The sequence below is a fragment of the Schistocerca serialis genome, chromosome 3 (genome assembly GCF_023864345.2).
Source record: "Schistocerca serialis cubense isolate TAMUIC-IGC-003099 chromosome 3, iqSchSeri2.2, whole genome shotgun sequence".
NCBI classification, from domain to species: Eukaryota; Metazoa; Arthropoda; class Insecta; order Orthoptera; family Acrididae; genus Schistocerca; species Schistocerca serialis.
Window position 1 is genome coordinate 824,729,606 of NC_064640.1, and position 11,245 is coordinate 824,740,850.

An 11,245-nucleotide genomic window follows, 5' to 3' on the forward strand; every position below is an offset into this window, starting at 1 on the left:
GCTCTGTTGCCTGTGTCTATGTGCCTGTGGTTCTGTCAGTGTGATCATGTGATGTATCTGACCCCAGGAATGTGTCAATAAAGTTTCCCCTTCCTGGGACAATGAATTCACGGTGTTCTTATTTCAATTTCCAGGAGTGTATATAAGAACGCTGCGCGAGGAAGGAAGGCCCCAGTTCTCTCCAGACGCTGAATAGCACGCCATCTGTTTCGGGAGTCGCGTCGCGTTGGTATCATTGCTACAAACAGCCTCGGATGCCGTATTAAGTTACTCGAGATACGCGTAATCATGAAATCATTTTCGAGTGAAGTGTTAATTCTGGGTTGACTTTAATAATCTATCTTCAGTTTGCGTATTGTCGTATTTTCACGTGCCGCCGCGGGACAAACATTCTACCATTATTTAGCGTGGCGTTTGATGAACCTAATCATCAAATTGTGGCGAGCATTCATTTAAACATTTAATTTGGACAGTTATAGTTGCATCAGCGCATTAGACTCTGAACTGCTCTGTTAGTCAGGTTGTGTGGATTCTTTTTTTTCATCTGTGACTTTCAGAATACAGACGTTTTTTTTTCACGATCGTTTTTGATTATGAATCCCAGACAATCTCCTAATTCCTCAGAGCTATAAGCTGTAGTTATAAGTGTATTTCTCAGATGAAGTGGGCACTAGGAATTCTAATTACAGGCTTCACGTTTTGCTAATCACTTTCTGGTTGCCGATATTGTAGTTAGAGAGCCAGTGTTGAGAACGGCAAAAAAAAAAAAACATAAATAATAGGAACTGGTTTTGCATTCAGGAACATTTATATAAACAATTAATTTCACCAGCCGCCCCACATATGGTGCATCGGCCGTGAAGTGTTTCAACATTCAAACATTTATACAACAGTAAATTTTCTAACTGCCGCCCCACATATGGTTAATCGGCCGGGAAGTGTTTCTACATTCAAACACTTATATAACAAAAAATAGCCATCCGCCGCCCCACAACCTGCTAGCAAGCGACTCTTCTCGAGATACTCTCCTATATGCCCACTCCACTTTTCGCACGGGAACAGCTTAATTCTGATTGGCTGTTGATCTAAACGACCAATCAGGAAGTTTTTCCAGATCATTCTTGCTGCAAATCTTGCCTTATCCAATCACTAATATCAGCAAAACTACAATTTCTTGTATTTTGTTTAATAAAAAAACGAAGTGCGAAATATTCATCAAATTGATGAACTTATTCCGCCTCTCACTTCCATTCTGGCCACTTTTATACACAAGCAAGCACACACCGACATACGTCACCTGAATCTTGGTTGCAACATAACTTCCCCACAGTTCGTTTGTACACAATGTTTTACGTAATATGATAATGAAAGTCAATCGGTTATTGATCCTAACTTGGATTTTAAAAAACAAGCGTATGTTTTGGGGGTTTTAGGTAATTCTGTTTACCTAAAGAACCGTAGTAAACAAAAATCTGAAATTTTGACAGCATAATTCCATTAATAACAAAAGGCTGTGAACCAAATTTGAACAAAATTGGATAATAACTAATATGGATTCAGATTCGTAGAGGGGATGAATCTTCGTATCGACTGGATCTTACGATATGCAGTTCTCACAGCAGGCAGCGTCAACTGTGCTCTGAACAGAGCGAAAAAAAGTAGCTATCCTGCTGCCACCGTACTAGAAGGCTGCGTGCCTTACTGCAACGAATGTCATCTCGTAATAACTTGTTGCGTTTCAGTACTTCAAAATCTAATTCAAGGGCAAGCCTTATCTGGTGCGAGGTGTCTATTATGGAATAAATCGAAATGATAATATAAAAAGTATATAGACGGCTACAATAAAATTAAAAATAAGAATGGGTCGTAGTAGTGCGTATGTGGATAGGGCAAATCCATGCCCTGCGTCAAAGGTTACTGTAAACAGGGGCAGTAGCAATGACGAAAATGAAGTAAATGTGCTGAGTACGAGGTCCATATTTAGTATAATGGCTAAGGGATGAGACGGAATACATCTGCAACTCCTGAGGGTGTACACTGACCAAGCTTGAAATTAATGCACGAGACGATTAAATACTAAATGACTGCCATATGAGATACCCGCTAAGTGCTGGATCAAACATACAGTGTGAAGATTGCCTGTGGGACAGGTTACGTATGAGATTTGGGAGTAATGCCATGGTACATTCAGACTGTTTTACTATAAGCGCCTGCATATCCGTTAACACGCACTTTAGTCATAAACCAGCCAATTTTGTAACACAGTCTCTTCTACTACCTTACCTAAACATAACATACGATCAAAAATGCTAAAAAAATTATGGTCAGCTGACTAACTGGTCGTTAAGAAAGTTATCTGGATGTCTCTCTCTCTCTCTCTCTCTCTCTCTCTCTCTCTCTCTCTCTCTCTCTCTCTCTCTGTCTATCTATCTGTCTTTCCTGTAAGTCGTCTGGCCGTATATACTTAATGCTAACCATTAGCAGCCGGCCGGTTCGTCAGTTACATAACATATAAATATTCATCCTGCGTATGTTTGTGCTCGCAAAACTCGAAAATTTTGATACAAAGTTGCATTCGAAAAAGAGCTTGTTTTCATGTACCTATTTTTTAAATATATACTATATATAGAAAACACGTAATACATAAAATTGAAACGTCGTAACCAAAAATCTCAAATTCCTTGACCGATTTACTTCAACCAATTTTTACACGATATTCTAATGAACCTTCAGACGGGCACAGGCTAATATTTTATACATAAAATAAATAAAGGGGAAACACTGTTCAAAAAATCTCAAAACGTTCTCGATAGCCGGCCACCGTGGCCGAGCGTTTCTAGTTCTAGGCGCTTCAGTTTGGAACCACGCGACTGCTACGGTCGCAGGTTCGAATCCTGCCTCGGGCATGGTTGTGTTTGATGTCCTTCGGTTAGTTAGATTTCTTACTGCTGTTAACGTCAAACCTTGCAATATCCTTTACATAGAGCTATTTTTAGAAAGGGTTTTTTTACTGTTGTCTTTATAATGTGTGTGTGTGTGTGTGTGTGTGTGTGTGTGTGTGTGTGTGTGTGTGTGTGTGTGTGTGAAGTTAAAATCTTATTATTGGCAAGTTGCTAATATCATACCTGGTAATCTTTTCATAATGAAAACTGTCAAGCTATTTGAAATTATTTTTTTAAACAAGTGCCAGACTTAAAATTTTATTATTGAGAAAGTTTAAAATGAACAGGTATCTTTAGCAGTGTGTGTTATTTCACCAGCACCTCCTGGCCCCCACTTCCACGATAACGTTTTGGAATAAAATGTGTACTCTAGATGTTTCTGAATCGCCCTAATTGACGGTTCATTACTGGTAGCAGAGCGTGGTTGTACGTTCGCTACCTGATCCTCTTTACTTGCTGGTGGAAGTTTTTTAGTTAGTATTTATTAATATTTTGTTTTATTTGTTCACATTTACTTAAAGTGTATATTCCAGGGTGTGATGGCGGCGAGGGAGTGCCCGGGCTTAGGATTGCTCCGGCGCGAGCAGCTTTTGTACGAAATTAAAATTCATGGGATTGACAAGGAGGGCACGGTTCCAGAGCTGACCACATGTTTACGAGATTCCTTGCAGCGGCCTGTTGTTACTAAGGAAGTCATTGGTCTGCCGGCCGGCGTAGCCGCGGCCGTTGAGGCGATGGGTGAGTTGGAAAAGTCTCTTAGTTGGTTTTCAGTAGATTAGCCTAGCCGGAAACTTACTAGATAACGTGCACATTTGGTGCATAATTCTAACTGGATTTCTGACTTGGAGCAAATAGTTTCGAGTGACGCTGATCGTAAGATCGTTTCGGAGTTGCAGCAGAAGGTGGCTGCGTTGCAGCTAAGCTTAGCTTATTTAGAGTTTGATTCTGAGGAATTCAGTGGGCAGGTCTAACCGGATCGGGCCCAGGCGGGGGTCTTGCCTAGTGTTCAAAACCAGAAGATGGAAGGTAGTTTGGAACCTTCTGCTAAATTACCTAACCCGATTGGACTTCTTTTGAAGGATATAGGAGAGTTAACTGTCGATTCTTTGAGTCAGATCGAGGAGGTACTTCGGTTGCTGGTTCACTTTGAACAGCACGCCCACTCCTTTGGGGTAGCGCACTCCACCCTTCTAGCTTTACTCTACCCTTTAGCCAAAAGGGGTCTTAGAGATCTTGTCTCCACAGCTCTCGCTGAACAGATGTCCTTGCTTCAGCTTAGGCAGAAGATTATTACTGAGAGACCTACTGCGGGTTTAGGAAGCATTTAGTATCACTACATTTGGAGGGTACAGGGGAGTGCGAGAGCCTACAGCAGTATGTGGAGAGGGTGAAAGTTGCCATCAAGCGATGGCTGCTGAAGATGAATTGCATTTTACCTTCAAATCCCCTCCGGTTACATGGGAGGATTTGCGTGGAGAAATAGTCACGGCGTCTGCGTTAAAGTTGCTAGAGGAAACAGGGGGCGCTAGGGTTTCTAGGCCCGTAAAAGAACTTGTGGCCGAGGAGCGCGGTCGGGGTAGAACCACCGGGGTTGAGACAAGGCGATGTTTTCGTTGTGGTGAGGGTGGTCATTTAGTTAGGGATTGTCCTGTTCCCCGTTGTAGTAGGAGTAACAAATGACATAAGGGAAACCGACGCACCTTGTTTGGTAAATTTACAGCTTGTTGTGGGCGTGCCGTCATAGCCGAGTCCAGATCGCGTCTTCCCTATATTTGTGTTCAACTTAACCACGAATCCATTTGCGCCTTGTTGGCTTCTGGTAGCACGTACTCCTTACTTAGTGAGGCTTGGTTTTTGGAGTTCGGCCACCTTACTGAACTTAAACCCGAGAACATCCCGCTTCGGAGATGTGTCGCTAATGGTCATGTGTTGACTCTAGTGGGGTGGTTAAGGGTAGTGTTTCGGTAGGGCAGTTCTCTTGGCCAATCACCCGGTCTTGGTACTGGGGCTGCTGTTTTGACCCGTTTATTGTTGGGCGATTTAAAGTTACGTGCGTCTGCAATTATTTAGGCGATCTAGTTATAGTAGGTCATTTGAAGAACATTTGCTTCAGGTCCTGGCTAGGCTCCAGACGGCCGTTCTAACAGTCAAACCACCTAAGGTTACGCAGGCGAAACTACAAATTTCCTTTTTGGGCCATATCGTTTCGGGGCAGTCAGTCCGGATCGATCAGGATCGCACGAAAGCCTTGCGCGCCTTGTCCCCCTCATAAGGTTAAGCGGGGAGTGGCAAAGTTCATTCGTATGGTGAACCACTACCCCATACTACCCTCAGGGATCTTTTAAAAAGCGGGTGAATAGGAACTTGAAATCAGCCCTCATAATTTACCATCAAGGTAGTCCGAGTAGGTGGGACTCCAATTTACCGTGGATCAACTTTTCGCACTTAATACGGCGGTACACGAGGCGTTGAAAGTTTCTTCAGCTTCTTTATTGTTCGCCTATCTGGTCAATTCCCGCTTGTCGAACTTGTGACGGATTCAAGACCTAATCCCCGAGCGGGTAACCCCATGTCTGATTAAGAAGAATTGGAATGGGGCGCGCCGAAATATTGCTGCCGCTCATGGTAGACAGGCATTGAGATGTAATCGCAATCGGTCACCTATGGGAGGGGGGGGGGGGGGGGGGGGGAGGTTGAGGTGTAGTTGTGTCCGGCTCTTCGAAAAGCGCGCCAGGCAGAGTGCTTTCGCTTCCCATCTAGTGTTTGCGGTGGCGCTTTCCGTTTGGCGCTTACATGGCCTGTCCATTAATTTATTCCAGATTATTTTCGTCATATTGGATACGCTATTTTGAATTTTTAAATTTTGATATAAAAATCGTTATCAGAAGGGTCAAAACCCCCATCATGCCCATATTGGAGCAGATTTTAAACTTTTGGCTAAGTTTCCAGGATTCTGGCACTCTGTGCATCGCGTAACTTACTCCGCGCGATGTACGTTATGAGTGCGGGTATTCTGGCAGCGGCCGTGCGTGAGAGTCAGCGCTACGCTGCGGAAACGACGAGGCACGGCCGAAAGGAACGTTTTAAGTGTAACAGACAATTATCGGCTGCAACTGCAGCGTGTAGAATACCATCGCTGAACGGAAAGAGAAAATCGTAAAGGTTTGCAAGAAGTCACTTTTTTCTACGTAACATTAAAACGAACGAAATATTGGAGACAGAGAGGCTTCCAGACTTCGTAAAGTATTTACGTGACATAATTTTCTGAAAAATTGTCAAATAGCGACAGTCTGGAATTCTAAATGACGAGATTTAGTCTTTTCGGTCTCTTAGGCTCGCAAGTAGATATATTATTTTTAAGGTTCTGTGATTTGCCTTGTGAAGTGAAGCTCATAATTATTTCCGTTTGTCGCTTTAATTTTGGACACCACACAAGTAAAATTACTTAGAAAGTCATTTAATGCGATAGTAACCCCACAGTCCAGGAGAGGACTAAATCCATCAGGGAGAAACGCATCAGTAGCACGGATATCGTAAAGGTCTTAAGTAATTATAGATCGCTTTAGAAATGTAACATCGGGATGTCAGTATGTGACAATTTTTGTAAGGGATGTGATACATGCTCGTTTTCGACGCTTCCGCCACCGGGTAAGGTGATGTAAGGTGGTCAGCTCATCCTGTGGGAAGGAGCGGGATTTTGATCGCACCCTGAGTCCTTCCAGTTGTTGCCTATTTAACCGAAAATGCTTCGCCTTAACATGGAGGACTTTCATAATCCGTAAGGGAGTTTGGCTGGCACCGTCATAAAGTTGACGCAAGACTGAGTAATAAAATTCCTGCGTCCGACGGAGATACCTCGCTCTCTCTCAGCGCCGAAATGCATTAATGATTTCCGGAGCAAAAGTTTGGCATGCCATGACCACCATTCCATAAGACAAGGGTAACGGTCCTGCGAACCAAAGCTACGAGCTCAAACCTCTCTAACGATTATATCGATGGAAGGGGCCTTTATGAGGGATGTGTTCAGCATCAGCAGCAGGCCATATAGTTTTTCTGGTTGCAGCACATGATTTAAAGTTGCAGCTTCGGCACAGTGATCAGTGAAACAAGCTGGTATCACGTCTATCGCTAACAGCTGTCCACATGAAGTGTCAGAAAGATAAAAGCCATCGAATCGGCTGCGGGAAGTAGCTGTAAAGTGCGTTCACGAGAGTGGAATGTTGACAGATCCACCGATTTCGTATTAGGGAAGAACGGACCAAATCGTCTATTTCTTTCCTGAAATTAAAATTATGGGTCTCATCCACAGGACGCAAAACAAAATCTTCGCGTAACAGAAGTTTCTGCGGAGTTTTACAAATAAATGAAGTATATACTTTTTATGAAAACGAGCGTGATCTGTGGAACTACCATATTCCTAAGAGGAATAAAAAAGAATTAAATTAAGGTCACAAGAAATGCAGCTTATTCTTCGTCCAATATAAAGAACTTAGAAATCAGTCAGTCATGGGTTTTTCTGTATGTAAAATAACGCTGTACCAGTAGATAGTTCAGGAGCCACATTAAAGAAAGTAGAAAAACTGGGAAGAGAAAAATTGTCAAATAGCACTTCTTGCAAAAAATATCACGTCTTCCCTTGAACCTAAGTAAAATGGTTAAAATGGCTCTGAGCACTATGGAACTTAACATCCGAGGTCATCAGTCCCCTAGACTTAGAACCACTTGAGGGGACTGACGACCCCAGATGTTAAGTCCCATAGTGCTTAGAGCCAATTTAAATCTACTTGAACCTAACCAACCTAAGGACATCATACACATCCATGCCCGAGGCAGGATTCGAACCTTTGACCTTAGCAACTGCGCGGTTCTCGACTGAATCGCCTAGAACCGCTCTGCCACAACGGCCGGCGAATCGTAAATGAACTGTCGCAACACCGTAAGTCTAAGCTTGGAACTAATTCTGTTCACACTCAAAGTAAGAAAGGTATAGGCACGCATCTATTTAGTACAAAAACTATGCAGTTAGTTACTTGCAAATGACCGCTAACAATGCATGGCAGAGTCAACGAATGAATCTGACTGTAGAGAGGTGGAACCCTCTCTCCCACCCTCTTTCTGCTTTTACTTTTCCGCGATGCCGCACGCTGAGGTAGAAAACACTGACGAGGCTGTTGGGGAAGGCGACTGCCTCATGGGGTAATGTGAGTGGAGAAGGGGATTGGGGGGGGGGGAGGAATCGTGCGGAAATTCAGCATCAGGTACAGAGGATACACCCCACTCTTTCACAGGTGGGTGGTGCGGCTCCTAGAAATCAACGAAAAAGAAAACTGACGGTACGTCTTTTACCATCACATGTCCCGCTTGCACATTTGGACCGATCAGGTTCTAAACAGCTACGGTTTGTGGCGTTCTTTCCCCATACGGGGCCGCAGAAGAATGGTAGGAATATATTACAGACTCAGGGATGTCTGGCAAGTCCATAGATATATTACGGAGCTCCGGAACATGTCTATCCTCGCGTGATTCCGAAGGGGCGCTCTCTGTCTAGGGAGTCAAGTCGGAGGGATTGCGGGACGCTTTCGAATCTTGGACAGTAACCGACATGTTATCATCCGATCTAAACTCAGGGAGATGAGAGGCTTCCTCACTGGAATCTGTTCAGTAGAGCGGAGCAGCGAAGAGGAATCATCTGACTCCTCACCATCTTGCATCCGTCTACGCTTGTTTTGAAGTGGAGGTGGTGCCGGCGCGGAAGCTACAGTGGCAAAGTGCCTACGGGAGGTAACGGCGGAAATGCGCTAGGACCATCACGAAATGACTCGTTTCGCCCCTCAGAAACTCAGTTAGGCACAATGGCTGACACTTGGGAATCCAGGTCCGTTAAAGTTAGCTTCTTACGTTGTTAGTAAGTGGAGTTTAAGACCGTAACACGACACGAGCAATTTGTTCGGAAGTGTCCACTCTCCTTACATATAAGACAAGTATCTTCTTGTCCTGTGTAAATTATGTGTCCCTTCAAATATTCAGTTTGACACCCATGTCCACGGATCGGACTCCGCTATGAAATTGCAAACGATGTTGAGCGGACCAGCGTTCGCTCCATATATTCCGTATATCCCCAAACGGAAGCAGAACTATCTTGAGGAAACTGTCGTCAGTCGTTCGTGTATTCTACCTCCGCGTTCGCCACAATAACCAAAATATTAGAGCCATGGCGACGAATGAAAGGGACTTCTTGTCCGTGCTGCAAAGCGAGCCTAGAATCTTGACTAAAAACTCAAACGATTCAGAACCTAAGTAAGACGTGTGAACCTGATCTGAAGTGACCTTGATCGTATCTACAAGCCAAACATGAATTTCTAACAAACTGGGAGGCACATGATGCGTGGACTTGTCAGAACTAAAACTGCGGGAACGCTCCTGGGAGACATGGACGTCAACATGAACCAAGACAACGCCGCGTCAAAATGGAATAACAAACACGAGGCGGCGAGAGACAAACCACGATGTGACGTGGACAACGACTACTCACGCAGAACTGAGGGCAAACAAGGAAACTCTCGCAGCGTTACGATAGAGGCGGGAACAGGCAGAACCTTAACACATGATGCAAACTTGGCCACTCTTTCTGCCAAGTCAAGGCACTGTTGCTCTCTCAAGTTACGGCCTCTGTCTCGTAGGTGGCAGTGGCTCCGTTTTCATAACTATTTCAATTCATTTTAATTCGGACAATTTGTACAGAATGTTTAAAATTATATACAAAAATCTTTCTCGTGGATCAGTATTTAAAGTGAGTAACGTATAGTTCAATCATTAATTAAATAACAAGAGAAATAGTAGCCACTCTGGCAACTAGTAACACCTGTGTTGCTCCATTTACTATCACACCTGCTAGTCGTAACCATTTCTTGTCTCTACCTATATTCTAAAAATTTTTCCCCATTTCACAGAAATAGTAAACTAATAACAGAAATAGCATAGTGCCACACTACAATTAAACAAATCATCAAATCAATAGTAAAAACTAAATATCGAGGGTACAGAGTGCAGTCATCTTTAACCTGAGGCTCATGTCGACATCAGTGATGCGTGTAGCATGGGTTCTGAGGGCATCCCCCGTTCATGGGTGAAGCTGGCGGAAGTGATGAAGACTGCTGGCTTCTCTCACGGGGTTCAAACAGAGTTCATAATTTAGCTAGAATTGATCGAGTCCTTTATTATGGAGCCGAGTGGAGCGTCTGAACCAGAGGCTCTGTCGATTCTGTGAAAATCTTGGCTGAAGATTTACGGACTTGCGTTATGGGGTGGAGAGTTGAAGGACTCGCCATGACAAGTCAGTGTTGTACTGCACTATATAGAGCAAGCAGCTAGTCGGGTAGGATAGAGTACGTGCGGAGTGCACATTCCTTTTTTTCTTTAAGGAAGAAGGCTATGCGATAGTTTAAGGTCTTCTGATGAATGCTCGTTCGTCGACCGCGTGGGGCTAAATCAGACCGCGTACAAAATACTGACATTTAGACTGTCAAAATTTTAACGGTAAGTTTTTCCGGAGTATTTGTAACAAAGTACCTGAATTTAACGCTCTACAGGAAAGTTGTTGCGTTCAAATTACACTCGGAACCGAAAGCTGGATGAAACCCAAAATAGAAAGCAGTGAAATATTTAGCGAGGCGTGGAACGTATATCGAAAAGTCAGGTTAGACACCATAGGTGAGGGACTGTTAACGGCAGCGGACAAAATTATTGTGCCTATAGAGGTCTGACTGCAAAATTCATGTGGATGGGTGTAACCGGCGCAGGTGAAAAGATAATCATCGTATGTTTTTACCGGCCACGCGATTCCGCCGTAACAGTAGTAGAATCATTCAAAGGAAGTCTGCACTCAGAAACGCGGAAATGCGACTTTACCTTACAGAATATAGCCTGGGACCTCTGTAGATTCATTGCAGGTGGTATGGACAGAAAGTTTAGTTCTGAGCACATTTTCCGAAAATTGTCTTCAGCAGATAGTTCGACAACCCACACCCAATGGAAATATTCTGTACCTTCTAGGTGCAAAGAAGTCGGACCTTATGGATAGTGTCAGACAGGTATCAGTGATCATGACATAACGACGATTTCCAAAGTAAACAAATCTATTAAGAATACTGGGAGAGTTTTTATGCTAGAAACAGCAGATTAGCAGTTGTTAGCATCCTACTAAGCAGTGAATGGACATCATTTAGTTCCGATATGACGGACGTAGAGGAATTGTGGCCAGATTTAACCCGACTGTAAATCGTGCTCTGGAGACGTATGTGCCG